Below are 25,262 nucleotides of genomic sequence, written 5' to 3'. Positions count from 1 at the left end.
GTATGGCCGTCGTTCCCGCGACAAAATTTAAAAATCAACGTCGTTTGCGTAAGACGTCCGTGAATGGCGCTGGATGCCATTTACGTTAACGTCTAAGCAAATGACGTCGGTGCAACGTCATTTACCGCAAAGCACTTCAGGTAATTTACCCGACGGAGCATGCACAGTACGCTCGGCGCGTGAACGAGCCTAATTTAAATGGTGCCTGCCCAATTTGAATTGGGCGGGCTTGCGCCGAGCGCATTTACGATACACCGCCGCAAGTTTACAGGTAAGTGTTCTGAGAATCAGGCACTTACGCTGTAAACCTGCAGCGGTGTAACGTAAATCCCATACGTTACGCTGCCCAGGAGCAACGTAATTATATGTGAATCTGGCCAAATGTAACTGATAAGCACTAGTGCAGTGCAGGCAGTGCGCATAGGTAGTTATCAACTCACAATTTTTCTAGTAGATCAAAAAATATTTTATTACATATAATAAATATAACAAAATGTTTTCAATGGCATATTTAATTGACCAAAAGGGGGCATATAAGAGTCATGCTTTATTGCAATCAGCGAAATATGGTTGAATTTTAATTTTTTTCTTAAATTGGGACCAAAGAAGATGTGAAAACAAAAAGCAGCTTGGGCTGCAATACTCACCTCCTCTCCGATGCTGTCCCCTGCCGAAAGTTGTCTCTGCCACTAGATGTCCTCAGTCTTCAGGATTAAATTAAGACTGAGGGAATCCTGTAAGTGCAGGGTGTCATGGATGCCCTCTTTCTTGAGATGGTGTCACCACAGCAACCTGTACTCACATACAATGGATGCAGAGAATGGCGCTGATGTCATAATAAAAAACACTGCTAATGGGTTGATGCCAAAGGTTAAAGTTACATTAAATCGGCAAGGTTGAAGATGTTTGAGCTAAGATTAACTTAATAGCCATATATTTATTTATGTAATGTCAACATATTCTACAAGAAACATACCGTACAATCTAATGTCCTGTACCTACCAAGGTCAGTCAGACACACTTAACCCAGCACCAGTTTTCACTACGTGCATGGAGTTTGTATGTTCTCCTTGTGCCTGCGTGGGGTTCCCCTGGGTATTCTGGTTTTCATTCCACATTCCAAAAGACTTGCTGGTAGGTTAATTGGCCCCTGTCTAAATGTGTATATATGCTTGCCAGATAGGGACCTTAGATTGTAAGCTCCTCAAGGGCGGAGACTAATTGTAAGCTTCTTGAGGGCAGGGACTAATGTGAATGTACAATATGTAAAGCGTATGCATGCATGTGACACATGCATATGAACAAGGGATTTTAGATTGTAAACCCCTAGAGGGCAGAGACTAACGGCAAGCTCCTTGGGGGGCAGGGACTGATGTGAATGTACAAAACAAAAAGCGTATGTAAAACATGTATATGAACTAGGGACCTTAGACTGTAAGCTCCAAAAGGATGGGGGCTAATTGTTAAACTCCTTGAGGGCAGGGACTAATGTGATTACACAATATGTAAGGCATATGTATGTATGTATAGGATGCATGATGTGAGATAAGGACCTTAGATTGTAAGCTCCTCGAGGGCGGGGACTAATTGTAAGCTCTTTGAGGGCATGGACTGATATAAATGTACAATATTTAAAGCGTATGTATGCATGTGACACATGCATATTAACTAGGGACCTTAGAATGTAAACTCCTTGAGGGCAGGTACTAACTGCAAGCTCCTTGGGAGCAGGGGCAGATGTAAATGTACAATATGTAAAAGGTATTTGACACGTGCAAATGAACTACGGATACCAACAATGGAGCACAATTCCTCCCACTGACACCAATGATAGAGAACTATTACTATCACTGACACCATTGATGGGGCACTATCCCTTCCACTCACATCAACAATGGGGCACCATTTCTCCCACTGACACCAATGATGGGGCACTATGTTTTCCACTGACACCAACAATGGGGCATCATTTACTCCCACTGGCCACGTTCTGGCCCCTTAAAGTCTAAAGTAAAGTAACCTGGCCCTTTGTTTAGAAAGTTTGAAGACCCCTGCCCTAGAGGACGGGGATTAATTGTAAGCTCTTTAAGTGCAGGGACTAATTTGACTGCACAATATGTAAGGCGTATGTATGTATGCATGGGATGCATGATGTGCAAAAAGGACCTCAGATTGTAAGCTCCTTGAGGGCAGAGACTGATGTGAATATACTGTACATAATGTAAAACGTAAGTGACACATGCATATGAACTAGGGACCTTAGATTATAATCTCAGAGAGGATGGGGACTAATTGTAAGCTCCTTGAGGGCAGGGACTAATTTGACTGCACGATATGCAAGGCGTATGTATGTATGTATGTATGTATGTATGTATGCATGGGATGCATTTGAGATAAGGATCTCAGATTGTAAGCTCCTCAAGGGCAGGGGCTAATTGTAAGCTCCCTGAGGGCAGAGACTGATATGAATATACATAAGCGTATGTGACACATGCATATAAACTAGGGACCTTAGACTGTAATCTCCGAGAGGACGGGACTAACTGTAAGCTCTGAGAGGGCAGGGACTAATGTGACTGCATAATATGTAAGGGGCGGACTGACAACTCATGGAGCAATAGGAGATTATAGGGCCCCTGGGCAATAGGAGATTATGGGACCTCAGAGCAATAGGAGATTATGGGGCCCCTGGGCAATAGAAGACTATGGGGCCCCCAGGCAATAGATTATGGGGCACACGTACAGAATACATACGCAGTATACACAAACAGACACACAATATACACACACAGTATACACATACACAGAATACACATACACACACTGAAAAGGTACTGGAGAGGCGGGGCAGCTATAATCTTGGGATTTTTTTTTAAACACATATTTTTACATACTATCCCTGGTTTTACTGATGCTGGCAACCCTGATGGGGCCCCCCAGTGGCATGGGGCCCTCGGGCAGTGCCCGAGAGCCCGAATGGTCAGTCCGCCCCTGTATAAGGCTTATGTATGTATTCATGGGATGCATGATGTGAGATAAGGACCTCAAATTGTAAGCTCTTCAAGGGCGGGGACTAATTGTAAGCTCATGGAGGGCAGAGACTGATGTGAATATACTGTACATGTAAAGTAAAGTACATATACTGTACATGTAAAGCGTATTTGACACATGTATATGAACTAGGGACCTTAGACTGCAATCTCCGAGAGGACAGGGACTAATTGTAAGCTCCTTGAGGGCAAGGACTGATGTGAATATACATAATGTAAAGCATATGTGACACATGCATATGAGCTAAGGACCTTAGACTGTAATCTCCGAGAGGATAGGGACTAATTGTAAGCTCTTTGAGGGCAGGGACTAATGTGATTGCACAATATGTAAGGGGTATGTATGTGTGCTTGGGATGCATGATGTGAGATAGGGACCTTAGATTGTAAGCTCCTTAAGGGCAGGGACTGATGTTAATGTACATTACGTAAAGTGCTGCGTAAATTGTCGGCGCTATATAAATACCTTGTAATAAATAAATAAAATGCAAGGAAGCCAATGAATCCACCAGTATGGTTTTGGAGAGTTGACCTAAACCCACATAATCATGAGGACATACAAACTCCATGCAGATAAAAAAAATCCCTGATGGGCTGTAAACACAGGATCCCCATGCCACAATGCTAACCACCAATCTACCGTGCTTCCTCAGTTTTCTAAAATATTCAGCTTGCAAATAGAGAGCTAAGAAAGAACTGCATTAATATCAATAACACCGGCATTAATCCTTTCATCAATAGAGAGATGCGAATTAAACACACTGATATTTGCTATGCAAAGTGAATAATGCCACAACCAACTAGCAATTTAATGCTAACATGCAGATCCCAAAGTGCTAAGAGAGTATAAACGGCAATAATTGTGTTCCAGCCACTATCCTCCATACAGGGTGTTCCCGTCTCGAAGCATGTTTTTTCAAGGTAAATCAGCCTCATCCACTGATATAAAATGCTAATTTCCCCCAAGAGGTCAAGTGAACTGAATATATTAGTCCCTCATTGAGCTGATGAGCTGTTAGCAAATGGTTTAACCCACTAGCTGCCATACTTGGTTGAAAAAAATTAAAGAAATAGCTCAGAGGAGCTATAGAAACGTAGGAGCGAATGGAAGGGTACTTTTTTTTTTTTAGATACGTTTTGGAAAAAGTTCATAGGGCATCAGTTCTTTCAGTCAATCTTTAGTTTTCCCAGAGATCTGAAATGTTTTTGCTTTGATAAAAATTCCTAATGCCCTTCCCATGCTAAAAAAGAACTCTTAAATGTTGTTTTTTTCTGATTGGAATAAAGTCCTAACAAACCCATGGACAAGGAGGTCAAAATTTTGGTAAAATTGGAAAATGGTCATTGATGGAAACGCATAACCTTCAAGTTAAGCAATAAATCGACCAGGTCAACTGATGGTTAGGTTTGTTAAGAGAAGTCAAGATGTCTACAAGATGTCTACAAGATGTCTACAAGATGTCTACAACGCCATACATAGTTATATATTTTAGTGGAGCTCTACACTAGTTATACGATACGTAGATCTGAAGTTCCCAGTTATATCATTAGAGCAGGTTTTCTCAACCAGGGTTCAGTAGATCCTTGGGGTTCCCCCCAGAGGTTGCTAGGGGTTCTTTAAACTGTGGCTGATTCATATCCCATCTACAATAAACACAAATGTAATTTTCCACTGACATACAATATAAGGGGACGCTTCTCCACTGATCACCAGTGTGAGGGGGACACTACAATTTTGATGGTCGAAGTTTCTTTTAAGGCCATTAAGTGGACAATAAGTAAAAAAATACGAACAGACAGGCTTTTTATTGCAATAGAGCCATTCAATGTCTCTTCTGCAATAAAATAAACGGACCCGCCTGTCCGAAAGCATTTACAGAACGTACACTTTGGCACGGTATACCAGAACGAGTGATTCCCGCTCATGCACGTGAGTTTTAGCAACCCACACCAGTTAATCAAGGCTGCCGAAGACCGGCACCTGGAGGAACCTGGGGAAAAGATGTCAATGCTAGTGAGGGACCTCGTAGGTGTTGTACTGTTGGAGCAAAGGCGAGTACTTCTGGCATTAGTAATATACACTATATTACCAAAAGTATTGGTACGCCTGCCTTTACACACACATGAACTTTATTGGCATCTCAGTCTTATTCCGTAGGGTTCAATATAGAGTTGGCCCACCCTTTGCAGCTATAACAGCTTCAACTCTTCTAGGAAGGCTGTCCACAAGGCTTCAGAGTGTCTATGGTAATGTTTGACCATTCTTCCAGTCGCATAATTTGTGAGGTCAGGCACTGATGCGGATGAGAGAGCCTGGCTCACAGTGTCCACTCTAATTCATCGCAAAGGTGTGCTTCCTTCCTTGTTAGGGGGGCGAAGAGTCAACCCCAATGGGCTCCCCAGGCTTTACTCCTATATATTGTAAGGAAGTTCCTATATATGGGACGTCATCTTGTGACGAAAGCATTGAAATGAGGGACGTGCTGACATCACCGCGTTGTTTAATCCCGAAGGACGGATGGTCTATCCAAGCCGGCTGGCTTTTTACCTTGCTCTTTTTAGTGCAACCTGCTGTAAGTGCATTACCTTTATACTATTCAAAATTTAGTTGGTATTACACTATTGTGAGATTTTCCTCATGACATATGCCATACCGACCGATGAGAGGTGAGGTGACCTTCTGACCGTATGAGACACCTTGGATGTTGTTGGAACCTTATTGCCAGAAGTAATATATATGCAGGAGCTGTCATCAGGTTTCCCTTCAGGTAAAAGGCCCTGGCTGGGTATAAGCCGCAAGCTCCAAATGTTTTTTTACCATCCCCCATATCTATTGTTGGAAACCTTTAACCCATTTAGTTACCCTCCCCTGTTTTTAGATATAACTGCCAATCCCACCTTAACCATTCAAAATTCCATTAACAAATAGGAGCTTCCTTTCTTATTAGGGGGACGAGGAGTCAACCCCCACGGGCTCCCCAGACTTTACTCCCATCAAGCCGGCCATTGACGTTTTACAGGTGCAGTTTTCGATACTCAATTATGGTTTTTCTTTTCTTTTCTCCCCTCTCCCTTTTTTTAATTTTTTTTTAGTACATATTTTAAACTTAGGATCTAGTTACATTATAGACTACAGTACCCTTTACGTACCCTCACTTCACTTACACTCACGAGTATGCAAACATTGGCATCTATGGAAAATATTGGTCAGCTTGACATGGCACTGCTCCCAGTTTTTAACATTGATGTCTATGGGAAATATTGGTCAGCTTGACATGGCACTGCTCCCAGTTTTTAATATTGATGTCTATGGGAAATATTGGTCAGCTTGACATGGCACTGCTCTCAGTTTTTAACATTGATGTCTATGGGAAATTTTGGTCAGCTTGACATAGCACTGCACCCGACCGATAAGTGACAGGGACACCAAACTTGGGGAGCACCGAGAGGGGGCCCAGGACTACAACATTTCCTGATTTCCGGACAGCTTGCCTAGGTAATCTACCATGTCGTTGTCCTGGGTCCACAAGTTTGGTGTCCCTTTCACTTATGGTTTGTGAGCAGTGCCATGTCAATTTGACCAAGCTTTCCTATAGATGCCAATGTTAAATGTTAAAAACTGGGAGCAGTGCCATGTCAACCCGACCAAGATTTCCCATAGAGCTAGTGTATTTACATGCATTGGGAAGTAAAAAAAGTTATTGCGTCCCTTTAAGTACATTTTTGTTTTACATACATGCTCTGATCCCATTGTGTACATAAAAGTGGAGTATGTCTGCAGAGGTGATCAAATACCACCAAGCTCTATTTGTGGGAAAAAAAGGACGCCAATTTTGTTTGGGAGCCACGTCGCACGACCGCGCAATTGTCAGTTAATGCGACGCAGCGCCGAATCGCAAAAAGGGACCAGGTCTTTTGCCTGCATAATGGTCCGGGTCTTAAGTGGTTATTTTCTCAATTGCTTGTCGTCAAATAGCTGCCATGAAACTATGAATATGACACTTCATGTTACATAATCTTATCCTCCAATCCGCTAGGCTATTTATTTTAATTTACATTTATAAGAGTTACTTTTCTGAATGATTACGCCTTTTTCTACTATACTATTGTACATGTTCTGTTAATGGAATATCTATTTATGTTATATTATTGTACATGCCCTGTAAATGGAATTAATTAATTGATAATTATTAAAATTCAATAAAATATTTGAAACAGAAATATACACAAGTCGCACCAAAAATTACAGCAAAAACGCAATATATCTTACCAAAAATACTTTGTTATTTTTATTTACATGGTTTTTGCATCAAACAATAGATGATTACAAATGCAAACTAACTGAACTGCAAGTGAAATCTGTATTAGCGTTTGTTCTGTCATTGTAGACTAGATATGAGATTCCACCAGCTATCAAATTAAGACATTATTAAAAAAAAAAGCTTGACTGTTTCTTCTTTTATTTCCACTCTTGGGCAAGTTCCCCATCCCTCGGCGCTTAGAAATTTAGCTCTGTACTGTAGATGCTATTGTGACATTTTGACAAGCTCTTTAGAAATCCGTGTTAAGCTCAGTACAATTGTGTGAGTCTAAGTGAGTACCTAATGTCTCATTCATCTGCTGACATATGCAGCCAGATTCCTCCTAATACAGCGGAGGGGGGGGGGGGGGATTTTTTGCTTTGCCAGGTTTTCTAGGTGCATGGGGTAATTTTGTGATAAATCAGGGGGTTATTTTTATTTTTAGGAATGAAGATGGAAACATTGGGGCAGATCCACGTAGCGGATCGTATTTTTATTCCGGCGTAGCGTATCGTAATAACGCTACGCCGCCGCAACTTTGAGAGGCAAGTGCTGTATTCACAAAGCACTTGCCTCTAAAGTTACGGCAGCGTAGCGTAATTCTGACGGCGTAAGGGTGCGGAATTCAAATGTTAAAGATGTGGGCGTGTTTTATGTTAATTTTACTTGACCCGACGTAAATGACGTTTTTTCTGAACGGCGCATGCACCGTCCGTGGGGGTATTCCAGTGCGCATGCTCGAAATTAACCCGCAACAAGCCAATGCTAACAACGTGAACGTCATTCTACGCAAAGCCCTATTCGCGAATGACTTACGCAAACGTCGTAAAAAAAACAAAATTCGAAGCGGGAACGACGGCCATACTTAACATAGGATACGCCTCATATAGCAGGGGTAACTATACGCCGAAAAAAGCCTTACGGAAACGACGTAAAAAAATGCGCCGGACGGACGTACATTTGTGGATTGGCGTATCTAGCTAATTTGCATACTCGACGCGGAATTCGACGGAAACGCCACCTAGCGGCCAGCGTAAATATGCACCTTAGATCCGACGGCGTACTAAGACGTACGCCAGTCGGATCTAGCACAGCTTCAGGCGTATCTTGTTTTGTGGATACAAAACAAGGATACGCCAGAGCAAACTAGAAGTTACGCGGCGTATCAATAGATACGCCAGAGTAACTTCTTTGTGGATCTGCCCCATTGTGTGCAAGCAGGGGGCATGGCATCATCATTACATCATGCAATAGTGTGGGTACAAGTTTGATGTGGGGGAGGGGGGCAGTTAACATTTTAAATGTCAATGTTTAATTTTTTTTAATTATATGAAATTATTTTTTAATATGTGTAAGCTTCAATTCTTTGTTAGTACGGAGAAAAATAAATATATATATATATATACTGGGGGAGATTTACTAAGACTGGAGAGTGCAAAATCTGGTGCAGCTCTGCATAGAAACCAATCAGCTTCCAGGTTTTTTTTGTTAAAACTTAATTGAAGAAGCTGAAGTTAGAAGCTGATTGGCTACTATGCACAGCTGCACCAGATTCTGAGTCTCCCCCTCCAAAGTTAGCAATATATTTTGTATCCTTCATGTGACCTTATTTAGACTAGTTAGAATATTTAATGAAAATGTTAAATACATTTTCACCAAATATTTATTAATTTTTAATTGTTGAATTATTATTTTTTCAATTATATGAGCGTATTTTTTTTTTTATTGTTACCTCCAATTCTTTGAGCCTTTTAAATTAGTCAGGAGACATATATTGCTTACATTAAGCTTGCGATAGATTTTTGTGTCTTACATGTACCCTACCTTATGTAGACTCAATATTTAATGGAAATGTCAAATACATTTTCACCTAATAGTTATATATTTTTAATTGTTAATTTTTTTTTCAATCATATGAATGTATTTTTATAATTGTTACCTCCTATTATTTGACCCTTTCAAATTAGTCAGGAGAAATATATTGCTTACTCCAAGTTTTCAATATATTTTTGTATCCTACCTTATGTAGACTCAATATTTAATTAAAATGTCAAATACATTTTCACCACATTTATATATTTCAGTTATATATTTTTAATTGTTTAATCCCTCTTTCAATTATATGAGCGTATTTATATAATTGTTACCTCCAATTATTTGACCCTTTCAAATTAGTCAGAAGAAATACCGGTATATTGCTTACTCCAAGTTAGCGATATTATTTATTTCTACCTTATGTAGACTCAGGGGCAGATCCACAGAGAGAGTACGCCGGCGTATCTACTGATACGCCGGCGTACTTTCAAATTTCCCGCGTCGTATCTTTAGTTTGAATCCTCAAACCAAGATACGACGGCATCTGGGTTAGATCCGACAGGCGTATGGCTTCGTACGCCTTCGGATCTTAGATGCAATACTTCGGCGTCCGCTGGGTGGAGTTCTCGTCGTTTTCCGCGTCGGGTATGCTAATTAGCTATTTCCGACGATCCACGAACGTACGCGCGGCCGTCGCATTCTCTTACGTCGTCTCTAGTCGTTTTTTTCCGGTGTATAGTTAAAGCTGCTATTTTATGGCGTATAGATAGACTTGCCATGTTAAGTATGGCCGTCGTTTCATTTGAATTTTTTTTTTTTTTTTGCCTAAGTCGTTCGTGAATTGGAAAAGACGTAATTTACGTCCAGGTCAAAACCAATGACGTCCTTGCGACGTCATTTAGCGCAATGCACAGCAGGAAATTTAGGGACGGCGCATGCGCAGTTCGTTCGGCGCGGGGACGCGCTTCATTTAAATGAAACATGCCCCCCCTACTCGCCGATTTGAATTAGGCGCCCTTACGCCGCAAGAAAAACACTACGCCGCCGTAACTTACGGCGCAAATTCTTTCTGGATTCGAAGCAACAAAAAGTAAGTTACAGCGGCGTAGCGTATCTCCCATACGCTGCGCCGGCGCAGATCTCTGTGGATCTGCCCCTCAATATTTAATGAAAATGTCAAATACATTTTCACCAGATAGTTATATATCTGTGCTACATCATGGAATCAATGTCATTTTAGATCTCTTAACATATATATTTTTCATTTATTTTTATTATTAATAATAATAATCATAATTTCTAAATTGTATTGTAACTGTACTTTCTACCCTCAAGTTGTAAAGTGTTGTGCAAACTGTTGGGCGCCATATAAATCCTGTATAATAATAATCAACATCATCATACAATTAATAATAATTTAGATTGTGTAGCTTATATATTATTCATGTATTTTTATTATTAATTATAATATTATAAATATATATATATATATATATATATATATATATATATATATATATATAATTATTATTATTATTATTAATAATGATAATAATAATATTATCTTAGATCACTTAATATATATATAGATAGATAGATAGATAGATAGATAGATAGATAGATAGATAGATAGATAGATAGATAGATAGATAGATAGATAGATAAAACACACAGAAATATATATATATACACATTGAGGCAGACATATTTGAAGAAATATACATTATTTATGTACTTCCTGTTCATTTCACAATTTTATTTGTGCTAATTTATTGCTGATGTTTGAGTTAACTGAAGTTTGATTTACTAAAGGAGCATAGAATGATCTAACATAGCATGCACAAGGCAAAACCATGTTTTTTTTTTTTTTTTTTATTCTCCTGCACATGACTGGCCATTCAAATTGAAAACAGCCACACTATTTTCACCGTGAAAAATGAGCATTCACTCTGCTAAGTGAAGTTTCCCTAATCCATAAGTAATTCAGTTAATATCAGTAAATTTAGTCTGCTCAGATTTATGTAACACAATATAATCTACTACTGCTTTCAATTATCCTATGATCCCACCAGACCACATATCCATCTATAAAATACCCTCTAATGCCAAAAATATGTGAAAAATAAGCACACAAAAAAGAAAAAGAAAATTGTAATAAATTGTGATTAAATTATTTAAAATACAATAACTTAAACTATGGATTCCCTGCAAGGAAAAAAAAATATTGTTCTTTTTAGGAATATTTTAGTATGGGTAAACAGAGATTATTTTTTATGATTAGCGCCAATCCTTTGCCATTTTTTTGTTATATCTGCAGAATGGCCAGCTTTTCTTTCCTGATAAAATGCTCAATCTGAGTCACGTGAGTTTGTCAAGGAAACTTGCTTTGATTACGTTTATTCATTCAATCAATGTCTTGCCTGCAAAAAAAAAAAATTATAAAAGTCTTGTTCTTAAAAAAAAAAAAAAAAAGACTTGTTCTTAAAAAAAAAAAAAAAAAGACTTGTTCTTAAAAAAAAACAAAACCTGTTCTTTTCCAAAAAATAAATAAAAAAAAAGATCAAGACTAACAGCCTGAACAGAGTTTATCTGTTCCTGAAATATTGGTATTTTAATTACATTGTAAGCAGAAAAATGTACCTGAGGCTTTCAAGGATTGACAGAGGTTAAGAGGAAAAAAAAATGCTGCCCAATCATCCATTGTCATTTTAGTGAAGAAAGTGTGTCCATCAACAAACTTTTTGAGCGTGTCACTTTCCTCAAAAATCTGGTCTGCTCTAGCATTGTGCAAGGTGTTTAGCTTGGGGATCACATGACGAAGACCTTTATATCAACTGCAAGGAAGTTGGAAGTGAACGACAAAAGTCTTCTTTTTTTTATTTATTTTTTATTATTTTAATATATATATATTTTTTTAATTTATTCAAGATACACGACAAAAGTCTTCTTTTTTTTAATTTATTTTTTATTATTTTAATATATATATATATATATATATATATATATATATATATATATATATATATATATATATATATTTAATTTATTCAAGATACTGCATTTCTGGTAATGATTTTAATTTTTTTTAAATTGAATTGCAATAAATTAAGGGGCATATATGTTTAGGATGGGAATCATATGCCAAAGACCTTTAGCTCTTTTTGAACTAGTCAAAACAGAGATGGAATAACACAAATATTTTTTATTCATTTATATGGGATGTTGCATTTTCGCTTAAAAAAAAGTTTACAATTTTTTCAAAGCATTTTTCCTAAAATTAAAGAGCTTGTTGTTTTTAGAGTTGGACTAAAGAGAGAAGGGTACATTTGGAAAAGGAAAAAAATTAGGAAGATGTTTTTAGAGTGGGGATCACATGACCAATACCCTTAAACACTGCCTGAACCGCAAGGTAGTCAGAGTTGGAAGTAATTATTTTTTTGGGCTTATATAAAATACATAGTTTCCGGTAATAAAAAAAAAATGTATGATTTTTAATTTATTTGCAATTAATTAGGTGGTACATTGTTTAGACTGGGGATCATGGCGAAGGCCATTAACCCTTTTTTAAATGCATGGTGGACCAAATTGTGGCTGACTGTATTAAGTGATTAAGGGGTTATTAATTTACTGTTTTAAATAATTAATTTTAAGTTATTAATTGACTGTATTATTATTAATTTTAATGTTAAGTTATTAATTTTAAGTTATTAATTGACTGTATTATTATTGATTTTAATGTTAAGTTATTCATTTTAAGTTATTAAGTTATTAATTGACTGTGTTATTATTAATTTTAATTTTAAGTTATTAATTGACTGCATTAAGTGATTAAGGGGTTATTAATTTACGGTTTTAAGTTATTAATTTTAAGTTATTAATTGACTGTATTATTATTAATTTTAATGTTAAGTTATTAATTTTAAGTTAAGTTATTAATTGACTGTATTATTATTAATTTTAATGTTAAGTTATTAATTTTAAGTTATTAAGTTATTAATTGACTGTGTTATTATTAATTTTAATTTTAAGTTATTAATTGACTGCATTAAGTGATTAAGGGGTTATTAATTTACGGTTTTAAGTTATTAATTTTAAGTTATTAATTGACTGTATTATTATTAATTTTAATGTTAAGTTATTAATTTTAAGTTAAGTTATTAATTGACTGTATTATTATTAATTTTAATGTTAAGTTATTAATTTTAAGTTATTAAGTTATTAATTGACTGTATTGTTATTAATTTCAATTTTAAGTTATTAATTGACTGTATTAAGTGATGAAGTGATTAAGGGGCTGATTTTCTAAAACTGGAGAGTGCAAAACCTGATGCAGCTGTGCATGGTAACCAATCAGCTTCCAGTTTTTTTAATTGAAGTGCAAGTTAGAAGCTGATTGGCTACCATGCACAGCTGCACCAGATTTTGCACTCTCCAGTTTTAGTAATTTAACCTCAAAGTATTTAATTCCAATAAAATAAAATTTCCAGAGATTTTAATGTGTACATTTTCCATTTTTTTTTTTTACAAGAAATTAATTTAGGGGAACATAAAATATTTATTATGCTAATTATGAATAAAAAAATGTAATCAAAATAATAAATAAAACCCATGGCCAATTTTTTTTTAAAGCATGACACCTACCACGTGAGCCTCAGGATATTTTTGTAAATACAATGTGATGCCAGTAGCAACATACTAGTCTTGTAAACACAGGGAAGTTCCCAAGCAATATTTTTTTAAAAGACAGATTTTAAGACAGAGCCTTGGCTGCTACAGTGGGAGATCTTTAAAACATCCAAGCTTCCCATGGATTTTGACGTTATCAGCAGAGGAACCATACAGGGAAAAACATAGGTGGTCAGTCTAGCTTGTGTCTAAATGTAAATGAAGCCATTCATCTGTCATGGTGACCCACAATGCATCGCTACATAGCAACCAACATTTTTTTAAACAAATGCTGCCAATTCTATAGAGTGTAATTCAAGTTGTAACAGTGTAATGCAATGCATAGGAAGTGTAAATAAAAAAAGATTAAGAAAAAAAACAAGCAAACACTATAAATATGAGCTACTATGCTTGTGGTCTTCCTATAAAACTAAACCAGAATTACAATTAAATAATGTGACTTGAGACCAGTGTGGTGCCAAAATCACAATTTATCCCAACATATTAAAATGTAAAATGTATCCTGATATAGTATTTTGTTTTTGATATATTTAATATAAAATAAAGTATATTTTTTGCCAAAATTTTATTTCAACATATTGAAAAAGCCACACCAGTTTAATGAATAGCCAAGCCTTCAAGCAAACAATTTTACGCTTAATGAATTTTATTATTTTTTATTTCATTATAATTTCTCCACTTTTGGGTTATATATATATATATATATATATATATATATATATATATAACAAATACAATTGAGAATGATAGGTTCTCCACTGTTGGGATATATATATATATATATATATATATATATATATATATATATATATATATATATATATATATAGTGTTTTGTTTTTTTATATATTTAATATAATATAAAGTATATTTTTTGACAGAATTTTATGTCAACTTATTATAAAGCCACACCAGTTTAATGAATAGTCAATAGTTCAAGCAAACAATTTTATGCTTAGTTATTTTTTTATTTCATTATCATTTCTCCACTGTTGGGTAATATATATATTTTTTTTTTCATATAGATATATATCTATAGATATAGATCTATATATATATATATATATATATATATATATATATATATATATATATATATATATAAATATATATATTTATATCTATATAAACATAAATCTATCTATAGATATATCTGTATATATCTATCTATATATATATATATATATATAATTATTTATTTTTGATAACAAATAAAATTGAGAATGATCAGTTCTCCACTGCTGGGTTATATAAAGTGTATATATAAAGTATATATATATATATAAAGTATATATATATATATATATATATATTTTTTTTTTTTTTTTTTTTTATTTCTAATTTATAACAAATAATATTGATAATGAGGAACATAACCACAACAGGTTGAACTGGATGGACTATTGTCCTCATTCAACCTTACCTGCTATGTAACTATGAGGAACATAGGCCCAGATTCACAGCGGAGATACGACGGAGTATCTCTCAGAGTATCTATGCGACGGATTCATAGAATCAGTTACGCATAGATATCCCTAAGATCCGACAGGTGTAATTGTTTTACACTGTCGGATCTTAGGATGCAGTACCGCGGCCGCCGCTGGGGGGAGTTTGCGTCGTTAACCAGCGTCGGGTATGCAAATTAGGAGTTACGGCGATCCACGATGGTTTTTCGCGTTCGCTACGCCGCCGCTAGTCTAGTTTCCCGTCGCAAAGTAAGTCGTCGTTTTGGGTGCCTTAACTTTAAACAGCACACGTATGTGCTGTATAAAGTATTGCCGTCGTTCCCGCGTCGAAATGTAAAAATTTGCGTCGTTTGCGTAAGCCGTCCGGGAATACGGAATTACGCTACGCGCATCGCCGTTCGAAAAAATGATGTCACTTTGCGCAAAGCACGGCGGGTAATTCAAAAGGGAGCATGCGCAGTGGGTCCGGCGCGGGAGAGCGCATAATTTAAATGGCACACGCCCCTTTGAATTACGCGGGCTTACACCGGAGGCCGCCGGCGTAGGTTTTCATTGCAGGTGCTCTGTGAATCAGGCACTTGCGATGAAAACTTGCGGCGGTGTAACGTATCTACGATACGTTATCTACGATCTACGATACGTTACGCCGCCGCAGTTCTATGTGAATCTGGGCCAAAATTCCTTTAGATTAGAAGATGCCTAGTTCCACTTTTTTTTTACTTTTTAAATTTTTTATGTTTTTTTTGGATATAGCTTATTAGAGCTTGTTAAAATAATGACAAATAAAATTGGAGGAATCGGTGGAAGTAGGAAATGATGTTAACAGTGTTATACTGTTTCCACCCCTCAACATTATACATTGAATCTTTGTAGAACACACAAAAAAAAAAGTCACATGATGAATTATAAACAGTATTTTTAGCCGTATATAAACGTTTTGAAAATTAAATAAATTAAAACATTTTATTAGATTTGAACATTTAATTAGATAGTTGATACTGCTATGTTTGTTTGTAAAATATAAAATGTAAAAAACTGTTAAATTGTTAAAAATAAAAATAAAAGTCAATTTATTAATTAAAAGACTATAGAACATTAATTTACTTGTAAGTAAATTTGTGTTGACTTTGATCATCAAATCATGGGCAAGAATTATGTATTTTTAATTTCCTTTGCATGTGATTGGTTAGTCAAAGTCAACACATCTTCCCCTTATTTATTAAGTTCAGAGAATATTTACTTTGCTGATCCTTTAGTATATAAACCTCTCTATCATTGATCACTTTGAAGACTTTTTTTTTTTTAAGGCACAGATGCCAAAAAGTAGTTTTAGTTTGCAAGGCATGTTGATGTGTTAAAGGAATAGATGACGTTCACTTAACTAAGTGAATGTTCTCATAGCTCAGTAAACAAGGTGAAACTGTGTTCACTTCAACCATCCAATCACGTGCAACCAAAGGTCCTGTTTCTATTTTTTTTTATTTTTTTCATTGAACATGACTGCATATTATGCATGATTACTCATGTATTAAAATAAGTGAAAATGTACTTTGCAATGTGAAAAGCCACCAACACCAATAATTCAACCTAGTCCTGTAAAAAATATATATTTTTATAACTATAAAAAAAAAAAAAATGTTTTAAATATATATTTTTATAACTATAAAAAAAAATGTTTTAAATATATATTTTTTTATAACTATAAAAAAATGTTTTAAATATATATTTGTATAACTATAAAAAAATGTAATATATATTTGTATAACTATAAAAAATATATATATATTTTTATAACTATAATTTAGTTTTTTTTTCAAATATACTTTTTATATTTATATTTAAAAAAAATATATAATATAGTTATAATATATAATAATATATTTACATTTAATTCATAATATATACAATAATATTATTGAGTTAAAGAACCTGCACCCTCCTTTGGGACTGATTTACAAAAAATATGGAGTCTGTTCACTTTGGAGAAGAAATGTCAGCGAATAAGATGAAGCCGCGGTCACCTCAATCATCCAGTCATGTGCCTGGAAAAGTGCTGTTTTTTTTCTTCCTCTTACACATGATTGGGTATTCAAACTGAACACAGATTTACTGTATTTACTAAAAGGGCATTTACTTTGCTAAGTGAACAGTTGAATAAGTCAACTCCATTGCTTATTTAGCGATAGTTTAGCGCGATATGCGGACGTTTTCATTTATTTGAATTATTTTGATAATGCTGCTGGCTTTATTCTATAAAATGTCTTTCTGTAAATATTTAAATCTGAACGGCTCAATTAATAAGGTGCTTATTAGCTCTGTAATTTCAATTAAGCCTAGTAGTGATAGTCAATTCTATAAGATAGAGAAATAGAAAGGTATACTGATAAAAAATAGAATGGAGGAAAAAAAGAAAGAAAGAAAGAAAGAAAGAAAGAAAGAAAGAAAGAAAGAAAGAAAGGAAAGAAAGGAAGGAAAGGAAGGAAAGAAAGAAAGAAAGAAAGAAAGAAAGAAAGAAAAAAGTGAGCGAAGGAAAGAAGTAAAAGAAAGAAAGAAAGATAAAAATAAAGGTAGACTGATAAAAAGATAGATAGATAGCTGGATAGATAAATAAAGAAAGGGAAGGAAGGAAAGACAGAAAGACATTTTATAGAATAAAGACAGCAGCATTATCAAAATAATTCAAATAAATGAAAACGGAAGGAAGGAAGGAAGAGAAAGATAGATTAGGATAGACAGATGAAGGAAGGGAGGGAAGCGAAGGAAGGAAGAAAGGAAAGAAAGAAAGGAAAGAAAGAAAGTCAGATAGGGGAATGAAAGGGAGGGAAGGGAAGGGAAGGGAAGGAAGGAAGGAAGGAAGGAAGGAAGGAAGGAAGGAAGGAAGGAAGGAAGGAAGGAAGGAAGGAAGGAAGGAAGGAAGGAAGGAAGGAAAGAAGGATGGAGGGAAGGATGGAGGGAAAAAAGGAAGGAAGAGAAAGATAGATAGATAGATAGATAGATAGATAGATAGATAGATAGATAGATAGATAGATAGATGAATGGAAGGGAGGGAAGGGAAGAAAAGAAAGAGGGAAGAAGAAGAAGGGACAAAAGAAAGGAAAGAAGGAGGGAAGGAAGGAAAAGATAACTAGATAGATAGATGGAAGGGAGGGAAGGGACAAAAGGAAGGAGAAGAAAGGTAGATAGGGGAATGAAAGGGAGGGAAGGGAAGAAAGACAGGAGGGAAGGAAGGAAGGAAGGTAAAGATAGATAGATAGAGGAATGGAAGAGAGGGAAGGGAGGAAAAGAAGGATGGAAGGAAGGATAGATAGATAGGGTAATGGAAGGGAGGGAAGGGAAGAAAAGAAGGAAGGAAGGAAAAGATAGATAGATAGATAGATAGATAGATAGATAGATAGATAGGGGAATGGAAGGGAGGGAAGGGAAGAAAAGAAGGGGGGAAGGGGACGAAGGAAGGAAAAGATAGATAGATAGATAGCTAGATAGATAGCTAGATAGATAGCTAGATAGATAGCTAGATAGATAGATAGATAGGTAGATAGATAGATAGATAGATAGATAGATAGATAGATAGATAGATAGATAGATAGATAGATAGAGAGATAGATAGATAGATAGATAGATAGATAGATAGATAGATAGATAGATAGATAGATAGATAGATAGATAGAAGGGAGTAAAGGGAAGAAAGAACTGAGGAAAGGAAGTAAAGAAAAAAGGAAGGAAGGAAGGGAGGGAAGGAGGAAGAAAGAAAGACTGATAAAAAAAGAATATGAAAGATAGATAGATAGATAGATAGATAGATAGATAGATAGATAGATAGATAGGATGTAAAGAAAGAAAGAATAAGAAAAAAAGAAGGAAAAGAGTAGAAAAGAAGAGGAAAAGAAGAGAAAATCTCTACACTGACAATGGAGCTCAGTACATTTTTCACTTAGCCCAGTAAATCTGCGTACACCAATTTAAACGCCCAATCACACCCAGCGGAATAAAACCGAATAGGAATTTCCTGGGCACGTGATTGGATGATTGAGGTGAATAGAGCTTCATATACTCCATCAGTCTATCACCCCAGACATATCTATCACTGCGCACACAGTGGATGGATGGTGTTTTTGGAGAGTTAATGAATGAATATGAAATCTCCAGGCCATGGAATGTTTCTTCTAGAGATGAGAAGTAGAGTAGATGAGGAGTGTGTGGGCCGGGGAAGGATCCATGGGGGACTGAGGAACACACACAGATCTTTCCTGATATCAGCTCCTGGAATGGTAATCAGACTTCTCGTGTACACACACAGGGGATACATGTTAGATTAGATACGTCTATGATTTATTCATTGACTGTCAGCCCTGAATACAGCATGCTCCAGGAAAATGACACAGAAACTGGGGTCAGGAGGTGGAAGGAACCCACATTGATGGACATAGGATGGGACTATATCTAGAACTGTGTGAGATCCACCTCAGTGTGACCCTCCTCTGCTCAGAAACTTCTCTACAACTATTGTCACATCTCATTAGTGTCTATCCATCGACTATAGACTATATATATAGGACCAAGCTATCCTTCCCATACCTACCTTGTCTACTGACCACTGATCTTCCATCTATGATTGATCTATCTGATATCTACATACAAGAACTATCTATCTTTCCCAGACCTACCTTCTCTAATTCTCATCTGATAAAAGACAACCTACAGACTATAGATTAATAAATACAAGACACATCCAACTTTCTTATATGTACCTTGTGTACGTCTTATCCATCAATTTGATCTATCTATCTCTAAATGTATCTATCTATATATCTATAAATCTATCTATCTCTAATTCTTTTGTTTGTGATACAAGACTGTCTACATCTATCTACAAGATCTGTCTATATGTTTATCCTTAAACTATATTAGTATCCATCTATACTTTATCTATCTATCAATCTGTCTAGTGATCCCCCCCATATCTATCTTTTTATCTAGCTAGCTACTTATTTATCTAAATATCGTCTATTTATTTATCTATCTATCTATCTATCTATCTATCTATCTATCCATCTATCTATCCTTTCCATATCTTTCTATATCTACTTTTCTATCTACTTTTCTATCTAAATGTCATCTATCTATCTATCCTTCCTATATCTTTCTATCAGTTTAAATAATATCTATCTATCTATCTATCTATCTATCTATCTAGTTATCTTTGATCTATATTAGTATCCATCTATACTTTATCTGCCTATCTGTCTACTGATCCTCCCCATATCTATCTATCTATCTATCTATCTATCCTTCTATCTATCTATCTATCTATCTCTCTATCTATATTTCCCATATCGATCTATCTATTTATCTGTCAATCTGTCATTCTATCTATCTATCTATCTATCTATCTATGTATCTATCTATCTGGTCTTCCTAAATATATCTATCTATCTATCTATCTATCTATCTAGCTATTTTTCCTAAATCGTTCTATTTATACATCTATCTATCTATCTATCTAGATATTCTTCCTAAATATATCCATCTATCTATCTATCCTTTCCACATCTATGTATGTATCTATATCTATATATCTATCCTTTCCATATCTATGTATGTATCTATCTATTCTTCCTAAATCTATCTCTCTATCTATCTTTCCCATATCTATCTATCTATCTATCTATCTATCTATCTATCTATCTATTTATCTGTCAATCTGTCATCCTATCTAGCTATCTTTCTAAATCTATCTATCTATCTATTCTTCCTAAATATTTATATTTATCTATCCTTTCCATATCAATGTATCTATGTATGTATCTATTCTTCCTAAATATATCTATTTATACATCTATCTATCTATCTATCTATCTATCTATCTAATATATTTATCTATCCTTTCCATATGTATGTATGTATGTATCTATCTATCTATATATATATATATATATATATATATATCCTTTCCATATCTATGTATCTATCTATTCTTCCTAAATCTATCTATCAATCTATCTATCTATCTATCTATCTATCTATCTATCTATCTATCTATCTATCTATCTATCTATCTATCGATCCTTTCCATATGTATGTATGTATCTATCTATTCTTCCTGAATCTATCTCTCTATCTATCTTTCCCATATTGATCTATCTGTCTATCTATCTGTCTATTTATCTGTCTATCTGTCATTCTATCTAGCTATCTTTCTAAATCTATCTATCTATCTATCTATCTATCTATCTATCTATTCTTCCTAAATATATCTATCTAGCTAGCTATTCTTCCTAAATCTATCTATTTATACATCTATATATATATATACATCTATATATATATATATATATATATATATATATATATATATATATATATATATATATATATATATATATATATATATATATATTCTTCCTAAATGTATCCATATATCTATATATCCTTTCCATATGTATGTATCTATCTATCTATATATAATTCCTATATCTATCTATCTACCAATCAACCTATTCTTCCTAAATCTATCTATCTATCTATCTATCTATCTATCTATCTATCTATCCTTTCCATATCTATGTATCTATCTATTCTTCCTAAATATATCTATCTATCTATCTATCTAGCTATTCTTCCTAAATAGATCTATCCTTTTCATATCTATGTATCTATCTATCTATCTATCTATCTATCTATCTATCCTTCCTCTATCTATCTATCTATCTATCTATCTATCTATCTATCTATTCTTCCTCTATCTATCTATCTATCTATCTATCTATCTATCTATCTATCTATCTATCTATCTATCTATCTATCTATCCTTTCCATATCTATGTATGTATGTATCTATCTATCTATCTATTCTTCCTCTATCTATCTATCTATCTATCTATCTATCTATCTATCTATCTATCTATCTATCTACCATCTTTCTTTCTATTCCAAGTTATTACAATAAAATGCACCCACTCATTTATATTTATTCTTACAATTCTCACTCTTTTTTTTCTTCCCATAACACTCTATATTTAAGATGTATACACGACCTGAGGGCTACTATCTACCTACCTACGGGAATATTAGATATTCTCATAGGGAGTGTTAGGTAGGTGAGATTTCCCTGGGGTGAAATGTGGGCACTCAGCAAGACACAAGTCCCAATTCATTTGTGCCTTGTTCCAGGCCAGATTTATAGATCCTCCACATAGAGGCGTATGGTAATGTGTGGCTGTGTGCTTGTGTACACTCTGCAGTGAGCCGGCATGTTTATCATTAAAGCCCATCGATGGTGATAAGCTGGAGGAATGCTGCCTGGCCAGCTGACACCTATGGCCACATTCTTTGTTGTTAAACACAGTTTTACTTTTAATCCTCTCCTATAATGTATCTACCCATCGCAGAGATCATATGGCATTCCGCCTTCCTCCCATCATCCAAAAACCTAATGCTAGGTAAAATAAATGGGCTCCAGTACATGCGTACATAGACGTATGACTGCGGTGGGGGCTTTAGATTGCAAGCTCTTTTGCTGGCGTGGCAAATGGCTAAAGGTTTGCTGTACAAACTGCGTATAATAAATACAATAAACTTTAGAAATGCTTTGTGATGCAAAAACTTGCCATATACTCTAAGCAAGAACTGAAAAAAAATGTTTTGTTTCCTTTAGATATTTATCATGTGTTATTTTTTTTTATTTTTTTTTGCAGCCTTTTAGGAAACATAATATTTTCTTTAAAGTCAGACATAATATTGCTATTTACTATTGTCATTGTTACCAAAACGGATAAGTCAATGGGAACCACAACACTAGTAATACTCTAATAAACCTTACATTATAAAAAATAAATAAAAAATAAATAAAATAAAAAAAACAAGACATATGCAGAGTAGAACAGTACTCATAGTATGCATAAAAATGTATATACAGTACACATATAAACATATGCATAGTATATTATTAAAACATGTACTGTAATCCTATTAACAGAAAAATACAAAATAATTAAAAACCCATTAAAATTAATTTGATAGTGTGTTTTATTATTTGCTGAGTTGTCCCTGGCCTAGAAAAAGCCTACATTTCAAAAACAATTAAATAACGATTAACGGCAGCAGTGATTTTAACAAATTACTTTACATTTCTAACATAATATGGGTATTTTGTCATTAATTTCCTGTTTAATGTGTAACTTAAAGCAATAACGTGTAATACTTTAAAAGTATAAAAAAGTAGTACTTAAAAAATAAAACATGTAGTACCGGTACTTTAAAAAAATATATAAAAAGAATTGTAGTACTTAAAAAACACAAAAAAAAAGAGTAAAATATAAAAAGGAAATGTAGTACTTAAAAATACAAGAAAAAAGTAAAATATAAAAAGAAATGCAGTATTTAAAAAATACAAAAATGTGCCAAGTATAAAAAGAAATGTAGTACTTAAAAAACACACACAAAAAAATTTAAATTATAAAAAAAGAAATGTACTACTTAAAAATACAAAAAAAATGGAAAATATAAAAAGAAATTTAGTATTTAAAAAATACAAAAATATGTTAAGTATAAAAAGAAATGTAGTACTTAAAAAACACACAAAAAAGTAAAATTATAAAAAAAGAAATGTACTACTTAAAAATACAAAAAAAAATGGAAAATATAAAAAGAAATGTAGTATTTAAAAAATCTGTCAAGTATAAAAAGAAATGTAGTACTTAAAAAATAATGTAGTACTTACCAAAATACAAAAAAATAATGTATTACTTGTACTACTAGTACTAATACTTTTAAGGCCAGGTATTTTGGGGCTTTTTTTGTTTGCATCTTGTAATTTCTAGCTTTTTTTTTGCCTTTACTGTTAACAAAATTCAGTTTGGCTGCCTTACGTACTATTTTTCAATTTTCCTTTTTGTGTTTATATATTTTTTAATACAGTTTAATTTTTTTAGGAGTTACTTTCTACAAGTGTTTGTAGGAATGATCTAATATTATAGAGACAAATGTCATTAGTTTTCTATAATAGTCTTGATTGTTACTGCAATATTATTCTACGTTCTTTTTTTTTTTTTTTATTATTCTCACATTCGATTTTTTTTGCAAATGTGCAAAACGATTGTAGCTAGCTGAGCACTAGAATATATTACGACACAATTTTGTTTTTCATAATTAGTATTCTAATGATTTAGACTAAGAGCAATTTATTATAATCGAGGCACCATTAACCTTGTGACACGTGGAAGTTGAACTACTTTTTTTTATGTAATCTGTTATATATGTTTCTAAATGCATTGCCACCCATAAGGAAACTTTTAATGGCAGAATTATCTGATTACCGAAGTGTCTGGTTTTCTGCAAAACAACGTTTTCTGTAAACAGTTTACGGATCCTTGAGGTTGGCCAAGAACCCAATGACAACCGTGTAACATTTGTTTAGGATTTAACATTTTTTTTTTTTTTAAACAATGTGACTTCCCTGGAAAAGGATTCTGAGGTTGAAGGAAATATCTAAAGGGGTCAATTTTATTTAAAAATTTTTTAACCAATGTGAGTTCCCTGGATTGGAATATAAAGTTAAAGAAAATATTTAAAAGGGTAAAACAAATGTAACCAATGTAAGTTCCCTGGATTGAAATATGAAGTTAAAGAAAATATCTAAAAGGGTAAAACAAATTTAAACAATGTGAGTTCCCTGGAAAAAGATCTGAGGTTGAAAAAAATATCTAAAGGGGCCAATTTTTTTGAACCAATGTGAGCTCCCTGGAAAAAGATCTAAAGTTGAAGAATATATCTAAAAAGGGATATTTTTTTTAAACCAATATGAGTTCACTGGAAAAAGATCTGAGGTTGAAGAAAATATCTATAGGGGTCAATTATCGTACCAATTTGAGTTCCCTGGAAATGGATCTGAGGTTAAAGAAAATATCTAAAGGGGTCAATTATTGTACCAATTTGAGTTTCCTGGA

General features: G+C 34.2%; 1 protein-coding gene across 2 annotated transcripts in view; it reads right to left on the bottom strand.

Annotated features, from left to right (window-relative positions):
* The window catches only part of LOC120921204 (nuclear receptor subfamily 2 group F member 5-like), a 57,727-nt gene that overhangs the window by 28,882 nt on the left and 3,583 nt on the right, over positions 1–25,262 (bottom strand). The gene's annotated exons all lie outside the window — the stretch shown is intronic.

This window comes from Rana temporaria, chromosome 13 (assembly GCF_905171775.1).
Source record: "Rana temporaria chromosome 13, aRanTem1.1, whole genome shotgun sequence".
Lineage (NCBI taxonomy): Eukaryota > Metazoa > Chordata > Amphibia > Anura > Ranidae > Rana > Rana temporaria.
The sequence above is the reverse complement of the archived record's forward strand: the minus strand, read 5'-3'. Positions and strand labels throughout refer to the sequence as shown.